At 35.3% G+C, this 21,268-nt stretch overlaps 1 long non-coding RNA gene across 1 annotated transcript in view; it reads right to left on the minus strand.

Annotated features, from left to right (window-relative positions):
- LOC116474993 (uncharacterized) overlaps positions 1–19,639 on the minus strand; it is a 71,744-nt gene extending 52,105 nt beyond the window's left edge. The window contains exons 1-2 of the long non-coding RNA XR_004249793.1: positions 19,463–19,639; positions 18,644–19,087 (exon numbers count right to left, since the gene is read on the minus strand). This is a non-coding gene — a long non-coding RNA (uncharacterized LOC116474993). The remainder of the gene's footprint in view (positions 1–18,643; positions 19,088–19,462) is intronic.
- Positions 19,640–21,268: the final 1,629 nt, after the last annotated feature.

Consider the following 21,268-nt stretch of genomic DNA (forward strand, 5'->3'; position numbering starts at 1 on the left):
AGTTTGAAAACTGAAAGATTGGTTGAGAGATCAGATCTATTTGAAAAGAACAGATTTTTTAAATGGCCACAATTCTTTTAAAATTGCCACTGTTTAACTGTTTCTCTTCTGTCCCTAAATCCCTCCTCTTCACTGTGATGTATTCCATAGATTTGAAAGGGTACTCCTCAGAGGATTCAAAAGGTTTTTGTAATTTGTTCAACACATAGCCCACCTCCAACCCCCATACGAAACTTATTCCAGATTTTACAATGCTATATTTCTCCTCTATTGGCAACCTTTAAAGAAAAATAATTAATAATAATGTTGTTTGTATTTGACCATGATATATGCCCAGGAGCCACTTAAAAAAATACTGTCATCAACATGGTAGCCTGGGATAAGATGATTATAGGGAATCTTTGCACTTTATTGTTAGAACCATGTCTTACTCTTCCTTATACTCACAACATCTATCAGAAGGACTAACGTAGCAGGAGATAGTCCAATATCTGTTGTACCAAATTTTATTTAATTTTTTATTTCTATTTTGAAATATAAATTGAACATTTCAGGTTTAATTTTCCCAATCAGTACTGTTTACTGAATTCTAAAACATTTTCTCCCCAAATTAGTTACATGATACAACAGAGACCAAAAAAAAAGTATTAAAGCTGGTCAACTGAAAACCAGTTATGGACATTTGGTTGTTAATCAAAACATCTGTTATGTATTGAGTAATTCTATACGTTAGGGACTGTTTTAAGTGTTTTACACTTGTGGTCCAGTAGCACCATCACTCCACCCACTTAACCTCATTTAATCCTCAAAACAAAAGTATAAGGCGGGTACAATTATTATTTCTAATTTACAGATGAGGAAATTCAGGCACAAAAAAGATAAGCTACTTGCCCAACAGATAGAGTCAGGATTTGAATCAATGAAACCTAAATAGAGAGTGAACAAATTTAAAACTAGACTTTCAGGTTTATATGACAACCTGGGACAAATTTGATTTTGATTTCCACAGTAGATAGTAGTATATATTTATATAACAAATTTGGTTTCCACAGTAGATAGTAACATATATTTATAATACCATACTGGACACAAAGTTTAATTATTTAAACTTTCTTGTTCTATACTGTTCTGACCACCATAATTTTTACAAGGGAAAAATAAGCAGCTAAATAGTATAAGGACCTGTGGAATATTGAGTAATAATAATACATCTGCATGCACCAAATATCTATTTTCAGAAATACACTTTATGAATGAGATAGAGAGCAGAGGATAGGAAAATAATATTCATCATGGTGAAAAGCTTGAAAACTGAAAGATTAGTTGAAAGATCAGATTTATTTGAAAAGAGTAGATTTTTTAAACTGCCACAATTCTCTTCTCCCTGAATTTGAGTTTCTGCTAATTCTCCCATCAAGAGAATTCTATTTCTCCATTTCTTGAATTGAATCTTGTAACTTGATTTGGCAACTAGAATGTGGTCAAAAGGATTTGCCAGTTCTGAGCCTAGGTTTCAAGGAGTTTTCCATGATTCCACTCTTGCCCTTGGAGCCCTGCAACTACCATATAATCAAACCCTGCCTACCCTGTTGGTTGTTAAGAGAAACGTGGTCCAGTAGCACCATCACTCCACCCAACAACCAGCCAACTCCCAGAAACAGAGTCACCTACATGACCTGCTAACTGAACATAAATGCATGGGCAGGTCCAGTCAAGATCAATCAGGCCTGGATCAGATCAACACAAAAGTCCATCTGATCCATAGATTTGTGAAAAGTAATACATTGTTATTATTATTATTATTATTATTATTATTTTGAGACGGAGTCTCGCTCTGTCTCCCAGGCTGGAGTGCAGTGGCACAATCTCGGCTCACTGCAAGCTCCGCCTCCTGGGTTCACGCCATTCTCCTGCCTCAGCCTCTCTGAGTAGCTGGGACTACAGGCGCCCGCAACCACGCCCGGCTAATTTTTTTGTATTTTTAGTAGAGACGGGGTTTCACCGCGGTCTCGATCTCCTGACCTCGTGGTCCGCCCGCCTCGGCCTCCCAAAGTGCTGAGATTACAAGCTTGAGCCACCGCACCCGGCCTACATTGTTATTATTTTAAGGATCTAAGTTTTGGAGTGGTTTGTTATGCAGTAATAGGTAATGATACAGCATGTATTACAATGACTTAGATATTGGTAGTGCTGCTTTAATGTGAAAATGTGCTTGGTATTTTCCTGGAATGCCATGACTCAATATCACTCATTTTTAACTGTTTAAACTTTTTTAACAAATCAAAATGAAAAGAAAATTTGCTTATCTGAGAAATTTCAGCTTTGCTCTCTATGGCAGTGGCATTACCCATAATGATTTGTCATGCAATTTTATTTTCAAAGCGCAAAATTAATTACAAACATGAAACAAATCATGGTGTTAAGACATACATTAAAAACAAATTATGATCTGAAAATGCATAATTTACCGCTTGGAAAATTAATTGATTAAACCCAAAGTGCATAAAAATAATTGGAAAAACTGAGGACTGAACAAACCATTAACAGTGTTATCTAACTGAGCAGAGAATAATGTATAATGAGCAAAAATCACAGCCAAAAAAAATCAATCGTCATAATTAAATCATAAGAACCTGGGTGGAGATAGGTTGAAATTCCAATTTGGGGATATCTCTATATTACAGTGATGGGCACAAGAAACCAAATCCCATCTTTCCAATAAAGTCAAAATAGAAACTATAATATTGGCATCAAAATCAATCATAATTTTTAAAAAAGATATGCAATAAATTTTACATATTAAAGCAGCACTACACACATAAGTAATTTAAATGTGCTCTGTCAGTTATCTATTACCATTTATTCTATTCTTTCCATGTTATTTTGACCTGGCTTTTGTGAAATATATATGTATAAAATGTATTCAAGATATTATCTATAAATCAGAAATGATAAGAAAATAAAGCAAATAACACAGCATTTTTATACCAAATAATATTTTGTTCTAAGCTTTTTAGATTGTTTAATACCCATTTTTAGAATGATGAAGATTTGAATTTTAGTATTTAGAACTAATATTATAGGCATTTAAACATATATGATGGTCAAAGAGTGTGTTTCAAGCAATTGTCTAAGTGTTAAAGTTTTTAGGTAGCCAAATTTCCATTTTATGGTGTATCAAATGCGTTATGAACAACTTCGCAGAGAAGTGCAACACAAATAAAACATTTAATCATCATTGTTTTCATAACAACCTTCAATTCTGCTTATATTTAATATTGAAAAATTGAAGTAGACTAGGTTATTCAGTTTATCCATAAAAGTTTCTATGGGCTCAACTTTTTACCAAAAAATTCAAACTCCGTATTTGGATCCCCTTTGGTCAGAGTTTGGCGGCTTTTCAGAGGAATTATATCACTAATTCACCCATGCCTTCATTTGGATTTGCCCCATAGCACTTGGAAACCAGATCTTGTATTCAGGTACTTTATTTGCTATTGATTCAGGCAGGAAAAGTGAGTGAATGGGGAAACTGAGCAAGGAAGGGTGAAAAAAATCAATAAATAGACACGGATTTACATTTTGCCATTGTTAGCAACTGGGACTTAAGCTTTCTAGAATTGAATTACGCGGAGAGCAGTAAAATCCTGTGAACTAGCTGGACTCTCAGTCCCTGTGGAAAAACTTGATAAACTCCAAGTGTTATTTGAAGTCAAGAGTTAGAAGAAGATAAAAGAAAAGAATGAATGACCTAAACAACAGAACTAAAAACGTGATCTACGCATTCTAGTAAACTACTTATTTGTTCATTTATTCATTTACTTATTCACAAACATTTTCTAAGTACTAACTATAAGGACACTTATCAAAGTCTTTGGTGATTAACAATCTTATTCTTGCATAAGAGACCTATAAACACATATTTTGCACTTTACTAAAATACATAGAGTAATGTGATTCCTGAATTTATTCATGCTATCATTCAAACATTGTTTACTGAATAATTTTATGGTTGTGGGTTGTTAAGAAGTGTTATGAAGGTAATTCAGGAGAGAAAGGATAGGGTTTTCCAGAAGTAATGTTGATAAAATTGGTCATCCATATGCAAAAATAAAAAGCCTTCAAACTGTGCCTCATATCATACACAAAAATTAACTAAAATTAATCTAAATGTAAAACTGCACATGATAGAAGTTTGAGAAGAAAACTTGGACAAAAAATCTTTGTGACTCTGAATTAGGCAAAGTGTTTTCAATATGATGCAAAAATAATGATCCCTAAAAATTAAAAGTGATATATTGTATCTTATTGCAACTAAAAGCTTCTGCTTGTCAAAGCAACTTCAATAAAATGAAAAGCCATAGACTAAAAGAAGATATTTTCAAAGCATGTATCTGATAAAGGACATATATCCAGAGTATATAAAGAACTCTTAAACAGAACAATAAAAAGCAAACAACCCAATTAAAATAAGCAAAAGATTTAAATGGACACTTTACTTAAAAAGATATAACAATGGCAAATAAGTACACAAAAAGATGTTCACATGATTAATCAACAGAAAAATGCAAATTAAAACAATAATGAAGTATGGCTACACACCAATGAGGGTGGCTAAAATAAAGACTGATCATACTATGTCTTGGGGAAGGTGCAGAAGAACTAAAACTTTCGTACATTGCTACTAGGAAAGTAAAATGGCAAAACTACTTTGGAAAAGTTTGTCAGTTTCTTAAAAAATGAAAAATATAACCCCCATATTATCCAAACAATCCAATTCTAGATATTTTCCCAACTCAACAGAAAGCATACATTTATGGAAAGATTAGTACGTGAATGTTCATAGTATTAAGAGTTTTATTTGTAAGAGCCAAAAATTGTCAAATATCTATTGACAAGTGAACAGGTGAACAAACTTTGGTATTTTCATACAATGAAATGTTATTAATACTTAATAATAAAAAGGAATGAACAATTAATGCACACAACATGGATAAATCTTAAAATTATTATGCTGACTGAGAAACTTCAGTATCCACTATATGATTCCATTTAGCATCTACTATATAGTTCTATTTACATAAGACTATAGAAAAGGCAAATAAACTATAGTGACATAAGTTATATCAGTGGATTCCTGGAGAGAGGGAAAAAGAATGGGGGTGGCTGGAAAGGAAAGACTTAAAAGGAACACTAAGAAACGTCTGAAGGCAATGGATATGTTTCTTATCTTGATCGTAGTGATTGTTTCACAGATGCAAATGTTAGTCAAAACTTATCAAATTGTACATTATAATTTATTATACATTAACCATACTTCAATAAAGCTGTTAAAAAAAGAACTCTATTCCGGTATAGGTTGTGTCAGGCATATATGGAAATTGTAGCCTTATTGGTCATAAGAATATTAATTGCCCAAACTGAAAAAATCTAGATGTGACTAAATGTGATGGCAGCGCAGAGAGGTTGTCCTGAGAAGGGAATACCAAATGGTACAGTTGAAAGAAACATCACAGCTAGAAGATAGTGGTAAACTAGGACTGAGGGGATAGATGAATGGCCCCAAGAAAAAATACAATCTAGCTGAGACACATGGGGTTCGTCCCTCTCCTGACATTTAATATTTTCCTCTGTGCCATCTTTGGCTACTGTCGCCTGCCCCACATTACTGCTACCAAAATTCTAAATATTGCCATTTCAAGTGAATGATTGTTTTTTTCCAATATGCAAAAGAATATGCTGGCAATATGAACATTTCCACAAGTGCAAATAATGAGTTCTTTGTTTTAGAATTTGAAATCAAATTTGGTAAGTAAATGTGTTAATGTTCAGGGAACTTTACGTCTGAGATGATCATGCTACTATAAAGACACATTCACACGTATGTTTATTGCGGCACTATTCACAATAGCAAAAACTTGGAACCAACCCAAATGTCCATCAATGATAGACTGGATTAAGGAAATGTGGCACATACACACCATGGAATCCTATGCAGCCATTAAAAACGATGAGTTCATGTCCTTCGCATGGACATAGATGAAGCTGGAAACCATCATTCTGAGCAAACTATCACAAGGACAGAAAACCAAACACCTCATGTTCTCACTCATAGGTGGGAATTGAACAATGAGAACACTTGGGCACAGGGTGGGGAACATCACACACTGGGGCCGGTCAAGGGGTGGGGGGTGGGGGAGGGATAGCATTAGGAGAAATACCTAATGTAAATTATGAGTTAATGGGTGCAGGAAACCAACATGGCACATGTATACATATGTAACAAACCTGCAGGTTGTGCACATGTACCCTAGAACTTGAAGTATAATAATAAAAAACAACAACAACAAAAACCACGTTTGATCACTCAGCTGTCAAGTTGAATACTTCCTATCCTCCTTTCCAAAACCAGCAAGTTAAAACTATTTAAATGATTTCCTGAAACACTGTGGTCAGTAGTTGCCTCTGGAGAGAGTGTTCATTTAACACAGGACTGTAAAACTTTAAAACCAATCCATGCTTCTTCCTGACATATAGCTTCAACACCCGTTTCTCTTTCAGCTAAAGCTCTTTCTTCAATTTAATTCGTCTTCAGACTCTTTTAGACAGAGTGCTATACCATATTTTTCTGTTAAATCATGAAAAATGATAGAATTTCTACCCTTTTGCAAGAGTCATTGTCAAATTATGCCCTCCAATAAGTAATATACAGCTTGAGTCAGTAATTTCAACTATTTGTATGCATTTCAGGTTTGCCAATTACCCTTCCAAGCTGTAAATTGCCTATTTTGAGCATAATTTGATTTTTAATGTTTGTGTTAACAGCCTTATTTGTTTTGTCTTTTGATTTGTTTCACATTTTAGTAATTAATTTTAGACTGAAAATGTCTCTCCTAAAAGGAAGGTGGAGTTTGGAAGACTTTGAGAACTACAGCCGTTTGATACCGACATAAATTTCTGTCTAGGGTCATAGACCTTAAGCAAAAAATGCCAGGCTCCATTTTCTTTTCTTTGGAAAGAAGTCATCACTTCTTTTCCAGGAGATATGCTATTTTGAGTTTCAAATGCACACTCTGTAACCCCCCAAATATAAATACACATGAATTAGCAAAATTGGCCCCAAGATATATACTCAAAACAGAAGTGGTATTTCTCAAGGAATCAGTCTGAAAATAGACTAAAATGTGTCTTGGGGTTATATAAGTGTATTTGGTCTCAAGTGTCTTTTGAATTCATTCTGCATCTTTAGCCTACTGACAAAAACTGTAAGGTGAAAGCAAATCTCTGGTTCCCAGACACTGTAAAAATTCTGTTAGAGTTACTTGGGAAACACTAACACTTTTGACTTAGATCTATAGCCTTTAACACCCTCAGTAGCATTTTTAGTTAGTTCCGTGGGATGCAACAAGTTTTTCCTCTTATACATTTTTTTGAGAATGAGTGTAGCAATGAAGAAGGTAACCAAAAAGTAAGATGTGTGAAAGCATGAGAAGCAGATCACAGCTGATGGAGAAGGGAGAAATAAGGGACACTCAGGAATAGAAATTGGAAATAAAATTGGGGGGTAAAGCTTTCCATGACTTGTAAAACATGTGAGGGAACCTCTCCAAATCATTTAATAATTCCCTAATGACACCAAATTGCCAAACTATAAAAAAGTGTGATTTCTGTTCTATTTTTGCAAGAACATAGAGTACCCAATGTCTTATAACTGGTGGGCAAATTGAATTAGAGGCTTTTTTTTTTTTTTTTACATTTAATGTCAGTAATACATTCATGAAAGACAGAGTTTCTTTCCATTTGCAATATGTAAAATGTGCATAAATTATAAAAAGAGAATGGTGTCTGAATATATCGCCTGTTCCAAATGGGGAAAACTTTCTATATTTCAATTACTATTTAGAAGTATTGGACAATGTAGATAGGAGAGAAGAGCAATTAAATGGTTAATTATCAGTCTAGAGCACACATGTTCTCCTGGAACTATGTGTTGGATATTTAACCTTCAATTTACCGAATTCAAACATTCCAAATAAAAACTACTTGTGTTTGGGGAGTTGAGAGTGAATTTGAGATCTTTTGGGGGATGGCTTTTTTTTTCCACAGCTACTTGTTTTATGAAGATTGTAGATTCACACAGAGCTGTAAGAAATAATTTCGAGGAATCTCATCCATATTTCTCTAGATTTTCCCAAAGGCAATATCTTGCAAAATTATAATACAATATCACAAATGGGATACTGACATTGGTGCAGTAGAAATACAGAAACTTCCATCGCCACAAGGATTCTTCATGTTGCACTTTTATATTCATACCCACTTTTCTTCCACTCACTCCACCCCCTCTTTAATCCCTAGTAACCACTAATAATCTTCTCAATTTCTATAACTTGATCATTTCAAGACTATTATATAAGTGAAATCATAAAGTATGTAACTGGAATCAACTTATTTTCACTCAGCATAATTCTCTAGAGATTTACCAGGTTGTGGCATGTATCAGGAGCATTTTCCTGTTCATTGTTGAGTAGACCACCATGGTATGGATGTATCATAGTTTAGTCATTCATCCATTGAAGGACATCTAGGTGGTTCCTACTTTTTTCCTATTATAAGTAATATTGCTATGAACACTACTAACGTACAGATTTTCATGTGAATCTAAGATTACATTTTTCTGGAATAAATGTCTAGGAGTACAATTGCTGGGTTTTATGATAATTGCACATTTAGTTTTTAAAGAAACTGCCATACCATTTTCCAGAGTGGTTGTCCACTTTACATTTATGCAAGTAAATATGAATGATCCTAGTTTCTCTGCATCCTCACCAGCATCTGGTGTTGTTACAATTTTTTGTTTTAGACATTTTAATAGGTGTATAGGGATGTCTTCTTGTGGTTTTAATTTGCATTTCCCTAACAGCTAATGATGTTAAATATATTTTCAAGTAATTCTTTTTCAACTTTATAGTATTTGGAAAAATGCCTGTTCATGTCTTTTGCCCCCTTTCTAAATAGATTGTTTATTTTCTTAATTTTGAGTTTTAAGATTTCTTTATGTGTTCTAGACATAGGATAGATACTAGATTCTTGGGAGATTTGTGATTTGCAAATATTTCTCTTAGTTTGCAGATTGTAAGTCTTTGCATAGCCCCAGATCCCAAAGACTTTGTTTTAAGTTTTATAGTTTTACACTTTATATTTAAATCCATAATCTATTTTGAGTTATTTCAGTTTAGAGATGAGGTTTAAATTGAAGTTTTTTTTTTCCTTTTTTGCTAGAGATTTTAAATAGCTCCAGTACTATTTGTTGAGACTTTATCTTTGTTGATAGATTTGTTGACACTCTTTCTTCTATTGTATTTCTTTTATAACTTTGTCAAAAATCAGTTGCATTTATTTATATAGATCTATATTTTGGGTTCTGTATTCTGTTCCACTGTTCTATGTGTCTATCCCTCTGCTAATAGCATACAGTCTTGATTACTGTAGCCATATAAGTCTTGAAATCAAGTAGACTGATTTCTCCCATTTTATTCTACTTTTTCTAAATTGTTATGGCTACTCTAGTTTCTTTATTTTTCATATAAATTTTGAAATAATTTTACCTATATCTATGAAAGTATTGTTATGTTTTGATAGAAATAGCATTAAATCTGTATATCAATTTGAAGAGATGTGAAATTTTTAGCATACAAGTCTTTCATATCTTTGGTTAGAGTTACACCAAAATATTTCATTTTTTGAGCAATTGTAAAGAAAACTGTATTTTTAATTTTACTGCACTTATGTCTATTACAAACAGAAATTTGATTTTTGTAAGTTAACAGTATTCTACAAACTTGCTTAACTTATTTATTAATTCTAGAAATTTTTTGTACATTACTTTGTATTTTCTACAAAAACCATGCTATCTGCAAATAGGTACAGTTTTCTTTCTTTCTTTCTAATCTGTATGACTCCTTCTCCTTTTGTTTCCTTCCTGCAGTGGTTAAAACTTCCCATACTATGCTGAATAAGAGTGGTGGCAGCAGATAAGTCCCACTTGTTAATAGAACTGGGGAAAGCATTCAGTCTTTTACTATAAAGTGTAATTTTAGCTGCAGATTTTTTTGCTTCACATATTTTGCAGCTCCACTGTTTGGTTTATAGACATTTAAAATTGCTACACCTTCTTGATAAGTTGATCCTCTTTATCATTATGCAATCTCCCTTTCTGTCTCTGGTAATTTTCTTTGCAGCGACGTCTATTTTATCTTATAATAAATAGAAATATTCCTGCCTTATTTTGATTAAGGTTTGCATGATGTATTAGTCCATTCTCGCATTGCTGTAAATACCTGAAACTGGGTAATTTATTATAAAAAGAGGTTTAATTGGCTCACAGTTCTGCAGGCTGTGCAGGAGGCATAGTGGTTTCTGGGGAAGACTCAGGAAACCTTTACTCACGGCAGAAGGCAAAGTGGGAGCAGGCATCTTTACAGGAGGCATCTTTACAGGAGGAAGAAGAGAGAGAAGGGGAGGTGCTACACAGTTTTAAATCACCAGATCTCTTGATAACTCCCTCTTACCACATCACCACCAAGGGGGATGATGCTAAACCATCAGAAAGTACCCCCGTGATCCAGTCACCACCCACCAGGCCCCACCTCCAAAATTGTGGATTACAATTGAACACAAAATTTGAGCGGGGACACAGAGTCAAACCATATCATATGATACATATTTTTTCCATTGCTTCACTTTCAACTTATCTATCCTGTTATATTTGTAGTGAGTTTCATGTAGGCAGCATATTGTTGATTCATATTTTTAATTCACTCTGCCAATCTCTATCTTTTGTTATATTCAGACTATTTCTATTTAAAGTAATTGTTTATATGTTAAGGCTTAAGTCTGGCATCTTATTTTTCATTCTGTTGTTCTTTCTGTTTTCTTTTAAAATGTTTCTCTCTTCTTTTTCTTGCCTTTTTGAGGGTAAACTGGAAGATTTTTAGAACTCTATTTTTATTTTATCTATATGGCATTTGAATGAATCTCTTTGTATAGCTTTTTTACTGTTTTCTCCAGGCAGTATATATATGCTATATATATATAATATGTATATATTATATAAATATTCTATAGATAGATGATTGATTGATTGATTGATCAATTGATTGATTTCTCTAGTCATACTTTTACAATAAGCCTAGTGGTCACATACTCGTAGTTTTCCTTTACCTGAATATGTTTTCATTTCTCTTCAGTTTCTGGCAGATATTTTCACAGAATATAGAATTATAAGTTGACCATTCTTTTCTTTCAGCACACAAACATGGAAATGTTGTGCCACTTCCTCTGTCACAGGTTCTGAAGCGAACACCATTGTAATGTCAGTTTTTTAGTCTTTTCCCCTATAAGGTGACATTTTGATCTTGATGCTTTCAAGATTTTTAGTTCTTGTCTTTAGTTTTTAATTATTTGTTTATGATATCCCTTGATAGGAGTTATTCAGAGATTTATCCTGTTTAAGTTACACTCAGCCTCTTAATCTGTAAGTACATATCTTCACCCAAAATATGGAAAATTTTCAGCCATTATTTTTGAATACTTATTCCATTCCACCCACTTTTTCCTCCCCTTCTAGGACTCTGATTACATAAATTTTAGATGTCTTGTTATAATTCCACAGCTCTCTTAGGCTCTTTTTATTTTGTTTGGCTTGTTTTCTCTGTGATTCACATCAGGTCATTTCTGTTGTTCTAATGTTCTTTCCTCAAGTACAATGAGTCTTTCCTCTGGTCATTTTATTCTGTTACTGAGTCCACTCATGTTTATATTTTGGTTATTGTATTTTTCAGCCCTAAATTTTTTACCTAGTTCTTATTTATATCTTCTATTTCCTTATCGAGAATTTCCATTTATTTTATTTGCTTCAAGTGTGTTCATAATTCCTTGTTAAAGATTTTTTTTTTGTCACTGCTTCAAAATTTTTGCTAGATAATTGTGAGATCTCTAGCATTTTGGTTTTGGAGTCCATTAATTTATTATTACATTTAAGTTGAGATTTTTCTGGTTCTTGGTATGATTAATAATTTTGTAATGAAACTTAGACATTTTAGATATATGTTATAAGACTGTACATTCTATTTAGACTTTCTGTTTTAGCTGGCTTTCTCTGATGCCACTCCAGCAAGAGAAGAGGTGAAGGGGATTGCCTCATTATTTCCGGATGGGGTTAGAAGTCCAGGTTCCTCACTCAGCCTTCACTGATACACAAGGAATGGTGGAGCCCTCTTTGCTGTTGGGTGGCGGTGGGAGTTTGGCACCCTTCTAAGCCTTCACTGTTACTTCTCTGGCTGGGAGAGGTGGGATTGCCTCATTACTGTTCTCCAGATGGCCGGACATGGGAGTGATAGTGAGATTGCCTTCTTACTGCTGGGCAGTAGTGAAAGTCAGTGGGGGAATGAGCATCTCATTGCTGTTAAATCAGAGTAAAATTATAGGCTTCCTACTCAGCCTTCTCTTATACCACCCCAGTAAGAAAATTAGGGTAACTTGTTTTATCTTGGCAAAAATGATTGTGTAGGGTCCCCATGTGATCTTTGCTAGTATGGGTGGAGTGGGGCCACAGTTTTTTTTCTGTGATGTTTAGCTGAAGTACAGTAGCTTTTCTCTGAAACATTTTTGTTATCCTGCTAAGCACCTTTTCAGGCTTAACTAAAGAGAGAAGGCTTTTGTTGGAGCTGGGTGTTTTTCCTTTGTTGTTTTTGTTGTTGTTGTTGTCTTCTACCATTTGTGTTTCTTGATTGCTGTTTACTTCAGGTCCAAGTCTAGGATATATGAGGCAATAAATACCTACCTACATACATACATTCACATGAAACTCACCACCATGTACTTACTTGGGACTCAAAGTCCCTAACTGGTCTGCCTTCCTTTCTCCACATTTCGAAGTCTTCTATTTGTTTTGCACATAATTTCCAGGGTTTTTGTTTATTTAGTGAGAGGAATAGGAAAAATTAAATCTATTCTATTCGTGGCTATTTTTAAATAGGAAGTACTGAACACCATTTTCTCTTGTCAGTTTTAAGTTACTAAAGGAGTATGAATCCCTTTACCAAATTGTTTTGGTGGTAAAATCTAAAAATCACTTTGATTATAACACATTAATCAAAATAGATGCAAATGCAATAATTGCAAGTGAGAAATTCACAGTAGTTTATATCAATAACGTATTCATATTATTTTATCTTGAAATGGAGATAATTTTAGTAATATTTTAATACTTGACATCTAAGCTGAAAATTAGAGATAAAAATAAGTCAGACCAAGTTGCCACAAGTAAAGCAAAACAGAAAATTATCCCTTTACCTGGGGCTAAAACTTTTCTTCCTCCTAATATTTTCTAAATTTCTTATATCATTTGTAATAACTTAAGCAAAATAACACACTTTAGTATTTGAAGAGCCTAGCAAAATAGATGAGGCAAAGAGACATTTTCTCTAAGTTGAAGTGTTTAGATAAATCCTAATACACCGAAAACCTACTGTTAAAGTGAACCTGCACTGTCCATTAAATTTCATGGAAGATAATATGAAGAAAAAAACAATAATTTGTGTCATTTGTCACAGATATGAAATAATTATGGAATTTGACAATCTTGTAAAATATGCTTCTACAAACTGCATAACTTCTAAAAAGAATGTATAATTTCACAGTATCTTAACAAGTACTATTTCAAAGTCCTCCTAAAAACAAATACAGATGTCTAAAGTGATTTCAACAGCACAGGCCAAATACCCTACTATTGGTAGGCTAGTGTAAGTAGCTCCTTAAGGATTTTTCCATTTAGCTTAACTTCTGAAGGACACGAAAGTTCAAATAAAAGGGAACAATGAAAATAATTATGCCAAGATGCACTATGTTACTACAGAGAAAAGAGAACCAGGATCAGTTTAAAGAGGTACCTGTCTTTAATATAGTTTGTGTAAATAACACTAACTGCTATAGCCTGAACCTTTGTGCCCTTTGACCTTAAGATTATCCCCAGTGTGATAATCTTAAGAAGTTAGAGCCTTCGAGAGGTAATTGGGGCATGAAAGCAGAACTCTTGTGAATGGGATTAGTGTAAGCTAGTTTGCTCCTTTCATCCTGTGAGGACACAGTGAGAAGTTGGTAGTCTGCAACCTGGAAGAGGGCCGTCACCAGAACTTGACCACGTTGGCACCCTCATATTGCACTTCCTACCCTCCAGAAGTGTAAGAAATAAATTTCTGTTGTTTATAAGCCATATAGTTTATGATAGTTTGTTATAGCAGCCTGAATGTACTAAAACAATTATATCATGACTATATAAGTAGTTTTCCAATAAATGAAGCATTGTAAGCATCACCTTATCCTCTTCAAACTCTATTGTCTTACATAAATACAGATGTTTAGCATTTTTCACTTCACTTCCTCTATGTATTTCTTGCCTCAGCTTAATGGAAGAGGCAATGTGCTATAAGGAAGCCATGAAGTAAAAGTCCAGTGTTTCGAAAGGTTTACCTCCTGCTTCTGTGCAGATTATCTCATCATCAGCAAGCCAAATGAGCCATTCTCCTTTGCTTAGATAAAATGGGATTGATAATAATAATTAAAGACAAAAATAATAACAACAAAAACAACTACTACCAAAACGATGGTCTGCCTGCCTTAAAAGCATTAGCTTCTCAAATTCTAGAGCATACCACAGGTTGTTCTTTTTATGGTACATGCTTATAAAACAATCATCTTGATTCTTAAAAATGAAACCAGTCTCATCCATAGCATTGTCACTGATACAAGTGCATTTTATTTGCACTTATGCAGCATGAAATAGTGCAAGAAAGCCTTTTATGGTGATAAAATAACTTCTTAACTAGGGTGAAAAGGGAAAACTGTTAACTTGTGCTCACAGTACTAATGCTCACATGTAATTGTATCTATATATGTCCTAGATGCTATGATCCTTCCCATATTTGAAATCCTCCTGTTGATGTCAATCCAAAACACTATGCTCATGTTACAGTATCTCCTCTTCATCATCATGGTAAATTCACATTCTGAGTTACAGCAGCTGAACGTCTAGTCCTCAAACAGCTGACTCCAATTTTTCCTTCCCTGTCCATTCCTACCCTTACTGTTGTAAGATGGGCACATTCTTTGTTCCCAAGAAAGATGCTTAACCATTGTCTTGTAAAACAAAAAACAAATAAAGAAACAAAACAAACTAAATAACACCTCCTCAAAGATAACATATACTGGAGAAATGTTTGTTACATTGAACTAAATTGCATTCCTCAGAAGATAGAAGAGGGTACCATGAATGTATTCAAAACAACTAAGTTAAACATAAAATAAACTACAAATCTTTTTCTGCCTGAATCTATCTTCTTTTTTTTTACTTTTCCCTCCTCACCAAAATACTGAATAGGAATGAAACAATTCAGATATCTAGATCATAAATCTATAAAATTTTACGTTTTCTATCAGTATGAATAAATTAAAGCAAAGCAAATAATGGGCAGAATTTTTGAACATGTACTCTAGAAGTGTTTTGTTATTTCTATATCTGTACATTTTATAAATTATTGAGTTTCAATATTTTATTGAAAAATATATCATGATTCAATCCAGCAAAGTTATAGAGGGTGACATGCCTCCAACATTAGACTCACTGATTAGTTTAAGCATATCAGAGACTGTATCTTCAGTTGTCCCTCAGTATCTGTGAGGGATTGTTCCAGGAAGTCTGCCCTACCCTGAGCTGCTCCTGCAGAATACCAAAATCCAGTGATGCTTAGGTCCCTTATATAAAATGGCATTGTATTTGCATATAACCAACTCACATTGTCTCCTATAATTTAAATTATCTCCAGGTTACTCATAAAATGTAATACAATGTAAATACTATGTGAATAGTTGTTACACTGTATCATTTTTTATTTTGTGTTAGTTTTATTGGTGTACTATTTTTTTTCTGACATTTTCAAAGGCAAGATTGATGGAAAACATGGATACAAAACCCATGGATATGAAGGGCTGACGATAGACTTACAATGTTTGGGTATAATAAAAACTTACTAATGCTTCAATTCAGAATTTTGATTTTAGCATCTATATCCTAAGATGAGAAGAAAAAAATATATCTTCCTTTGCTCTGAGTGGTTTCATCTTTTCTTTGACGTTTTGATAGGAAAAAAGATTTTTAACTCAATTTAATAGTTGTAGGAATATGCCTACTAATAATTGTACTGACTTCTCCAGAACAAAATGAATTGTATATCCAATTCTCTTCAAACTGTCATGCTTATCTCAGTGTGTATGTGTCACTATAAGATGAGAAAGCCTGTCAACACCAACTTCTTCCTTCTAAACAAGAACACTAGGATGTTCATTTCTGGTTGAAAATTTGAACTTCTGAGCTGTCTCCTTCCCTTAACTCCTACCCTCCAACACAGAACATGCCTGACATCAGACCCTTACTCCTGAGCCTTTTCCCACCTCATTCACCTGACAGCCTCCTCCACAACAGACATCTTATCAGACGTGACTGATTGCTATAATCTGTACTCTGGGCAGCCATTAAGCAAATTACCTGAATCATTGCAAGGATTAGTCTCATTAACACATGATTAGCATCAAATTAAAATAATGAGTGTTTAACTTCTGATGTCTTCCAGTTGTTTGAACAGCTTGATCAGCCACACCAGGCTGGCAGGGAGGTGGAGGTGTCAAAGAGCCACAGAAAAAAAGGGAGGCAGCACTGTACAAGACAATACAGCTCACCAGTAGAATGAGGTAAGATCAGACTCAAACTGTCTGGATGAAAGGTTTCTTCCAGACAGCAAAGATGCCAGGTCCAAACAGAGGTCTCTCTCTCTCTCTCATTGGCACTGTACTCCTAACCATTCATCTGAATCAAGGCTTTACATACTAATGGTGCACAACCTCGCCCTCTCCGCATCCTGGATATTTTATTTCCGCTGAGCTTCCCTGTTTCAAGAGCACAGAATGCAGCTTTTCTCTTTCCTTTTCAAAACTTTATCAGACTTAAGACCCCTAATGTGCTGGGAGTGTGGTAGACTGAAGATCAGAGCACAGATCCTCCTGAGTTCCCACATTTGTCGCTGGAAATGGCTGACCAAATATCAAAACAAGAGAAAGCTTGCATCAGCTCTGGAAACTATGAATAATGTCATCCACATATAGAAAGTTAAAATAATCTGCTAGATCCTACATAGACTGGTCCCAAATTATGATGGTCTGACTTAGGGTTTTTTGACTTTAAGATGGGTTTATCGGGGTATTAAATGCATTTAGACTAATGATACTTTTGATCTATGATGGATTCATCCAGATGTTACCCCATTGTAAGTCAAGGAGCATCTGTGCCCATGTCGAAGATTTGATGGAAGCCTAAAGGACCAACTCACTTTTGTCCTACCTGTGGAAGATCAGCATTTATGGAAAGTAGGTGGGTAGCTTACAGTGACCCTTCCACTCCAAAACAGGGCACCTTATCTGTCTGGTGATGGTCAAGACAATCAGAGAGCCTGGATGAGCTCTTTTTGCCTGAGCTAGTGAATTAAATAAAGAGCTGTTGTGATAAATTTCTCTATCATTCCCTTGAAAAAGATTAATGTGAGGATTTTAATGTTATGGAAGAAACAATCTATGATCAGGAAAAAAATGTGAAGATAAAAATCATTGCTAATATAAACACCCACAGTTAGGTATTTCAGGAAAGGAAAACAACAAATCATTTCCTCTACTCATCTTAGGTTCTCCAGCAGAGGCCCTGTGCATTAGACTAGCCATAGACAGATTAATTAGAGACAAACAGGCGGAAGTTTTCTCAGTGGCCTTTAACAACAGCAACAAAAAAAATTGTATTCCAAAGAGGCATATTTTGGAGTGATATATTCCAGTATCCCTCAGAATACATTTCTGTCATATGAAATAATCCCATGAACCATAAAGGAACAAAAAAACAGAATGTCTGTAGATCAGACTTTATTTGCAATATTAAATGCTAAGAAAAACAAAGGTTTACAGAGCTTTGGACAGAAAAGATTGAGATCCAAGGCATATTAGTTAGAAAAGCTCATATTTATATGCTAGAGCAACAGAAAGTTGTTTTTAGATACACTAGACTGAGAGGCAATGTCATCTAAAATTCTTTGTGAAAAATAACTATTTGACTAGTCACTTAAGTCAACTAAGAAATAAATATAAATAACTTAGCAAATAGAATTCTTAGCTCTATAGAGTGATTAGCTTTAAAATTTCAAATGTAGTACTTATAAGATAAAAATACATAATATTAAGCTAATAATAATAACCTTGATCTGAAATCTGAGATTATATCAACAAAACAGTGTGAAGGAAAAATAGAAATGTGAAAATTATGCCAAATGTATCATCTGAGCTGGAGGGATGTGAATGATAATAGTTACTGTTTTACTCTGTTCATAGATGATGAGAGAAAAATAGATTCAAGTAAGTCTTTAAAATGCTTAAAATTTAGAAAATTGAACTTTCTATGTATCTGTATTAGTCAGGATTCTCTAGAGGGACAGGACTAATAGGATAGATGTATATACAAAGGAGGGTTTATTAAGGAGTATTGACTCACACGATCACAAGGTGAAGTCCCACAATAGGCCATCTGTAAGCTGAGGAGCAAGGAAGCCAGTCCAAGTCCCAAAACTTCAAAAGTAGGGAAGCCAACAGTGCAGCCTTCATTCCATGGCCAAAGGTCCAAGAGTCCAAAAGCTAAAGAACTTGGGGTCTGATATTAGAGGGCAGGAAGCATCTAGCATGGGAGAAAGATGCAGGCCAGAAGACTCAGCCAGTCTAGTCTTTCCACATTTCTCTGCCTGATTTTATCCTAGTTGCACTGGCAGCTGATTAGATGGTGTCCCCCCAGATTGAGGGTGGGTTTGTGTCTCCCAGCTCACTGATTCAAATGTTCATCTCCTTTGGTGACACCCTCACAGACACACCCAGGAACAATACATCCTTCAATCCAATCAAGTTGGCACTCAATATTAACCATCACGGAATCCTTTCCAAATCCCTAAAAGAAAAAAAAAAATGTAGACAATATAATAAACAATAGCTAGAAAAGAAATAGGTGAGCAAAATAGAGAATCTCTAACAAGATAAAAAAGAATAATATAATTAGTGTAAAATGGTTTAGTAGTTCAATTAAAAACTAAAGTCTCTCAAATTTAAACATTATTTTAAAATATTTACTTAATAGAAAAAGACCAAAAGTTAAATGTCAGAGAAGTAGTAAGAAATTTTTTAAATGGCAGAAATACATCATAAATACAAAGAAAAATAAGGAAATAATAGCAATCATAATGTAGAATAAAATATAATTTGAGATAAAACTGGTGAAGAATCACACCAGGAACATATCAGAGAAACCATTTCACATATCACAGACCATTTGAAATAAGCAGCTTGCCACTGGAAACTCCATGAGACTGCCAAAAAACTGAGTGCCTAAAGTATGAGAGGGGGAAATCCGTCTCCAAACATACATCGGCCCTGGAGAACCTGAAAATCCAGAAGACGGGAGAAGAGTTTAACCTTACCTAGAGCTGAAATGAATTTAGAGAGCGAGTGAAATAGAAAAGTAAAAGAAGAAGTGGGAAAAGAACTGCAGGCACTCTTGGTCCCCAGGGAAGCCAAGGATAGCCATTTCTGACTTTATCTCACAGGGGTCCTTGAGGAGGGCAGCCAGTGGAATTGGGGAAGGTCCACAGGGAGAAGGAGACTTCCAGCTGAACTTTGTAATAATTTCCAAAGACAACAAATTTTCCTAGGCAGAGTCCAGGGGGTTGGGGTGTGGGGAACGGGAAGTACAGATAGGAGCACAGAAGCTGCAACAGGAAGGAAAGGGTGAGGACTGAAAGCCATGCTTGCTCTCTCAGCAGGGAGGCTTGTAGCCTGGGGCAAGATCTCAGCCCTGTGCACCGGAGGCCTGGATATAAATTCATAAATTCGGCACTGTTGGCTGCTGGGGGATTTGGCGGGAATGAGACTGGCCTTGCTGGCTGCATGGGAGCTGGGCGAGGCCTGTCACTGATGGCTTTCCACCACTTCCTTGGCAACCTGTAGGAAGCAGCAGAGGCAGCCCTAATCTCCCATAAAACATAACTCCATTGGCCTGAGAAATGCCCCACATCCCTCACAGTGGCCACTGCAAGCCCAAGGAGAGTCTGAGCTGAGACCCGCCTAACCCTGCCCCCACCTGATGGTTTATTCTACCAGTCCTGGTAACCAGAGACAAAAGATATAAACTTGTGGGAGCTCTATGGCCTCACCTATTGCCTGAGACAACTGAATACTTACCCTGGCTGACTTAGGGCAAGCCTGTATCCCCCTTCTACTACTGCAGCTTTTGCTGTCTTGGAAGTGCCACCTCCTGGCTGGAGGTCAACCAACTCAAGCCATTACAGCAACTTAGAACAATCCTACTCCAAGAAAGGAGAAAACACCACCTGTAACACCCTGGCTAACCAGAGGTCCTGACTCTGTCCACATGACAGCTTCACTGCTAGCAAACCAGCATTTGAGAAAACCTGCACTCTAAACAAACTACAACCAGCACTCTCACAGAGTCCACCTTGCTCCCCTGCTACCTCCACTGAGGCAGGTACTGGCATCCACAGCTGAGAGACCTGAAGACAGATCTTCACAGGATCACATCACAGGAATCTTTGCAGACACTCCCCAGTACCAGCCCAGAGCCCAGTAGCTCCACTGGGGGACTAGACACAGAAGAACAATAACAATCACTGCAGTTTTGCTCTCAGGAAGCACCATTTCTAGGGGAAGAAAAAGAGCACCACATCAAGGGATCACCCCATAGGAAAAAAAAAAAATCAGATTAGCAGCTCTTGAGTCCCAGATCTTTCCTCTGAAATAGTCTACCCAAATGAGAAGGAACTAGAAAAACAATTCTGATGATATGACAAAGCAAGATTCATTGACACCCCCAAATGATCACACAAGCTCACCAGCAATAAAAAGCAAACAAACAAAAACAACAACAACAAAACAAGGTAGTCAGGCAACAACTAGCAGGATGAATAGAACAGTACCTCACATCTCAATAATAACATCGAATGTAAAAGGCCTAAATGCTCCACTTAAAAGATACAGAATGATAGAATGGATAAGAATTCATCAATCAAGTATCTGCTGTCTTCAAGAGACTCGCCTAACACATACGGACTCATATAAA

The sequence above is a fragment of the Hylobates moloch genome, unplaced genomic scaffold, assembly GCF_009828535.3.
Source record: "Hylobates moloch isolate HMO894 unplaced genomic scaffold, HMol_V3 SCAFFOLD_2, whole genome shotgun sequence".
Taxonomy (NCBI): domain Eukaryota; kingdom Metazoa; phylum Chordata; class Mammalia; order Primates; family Hylobatidae; genus Hylobates; species Hylobates moloch.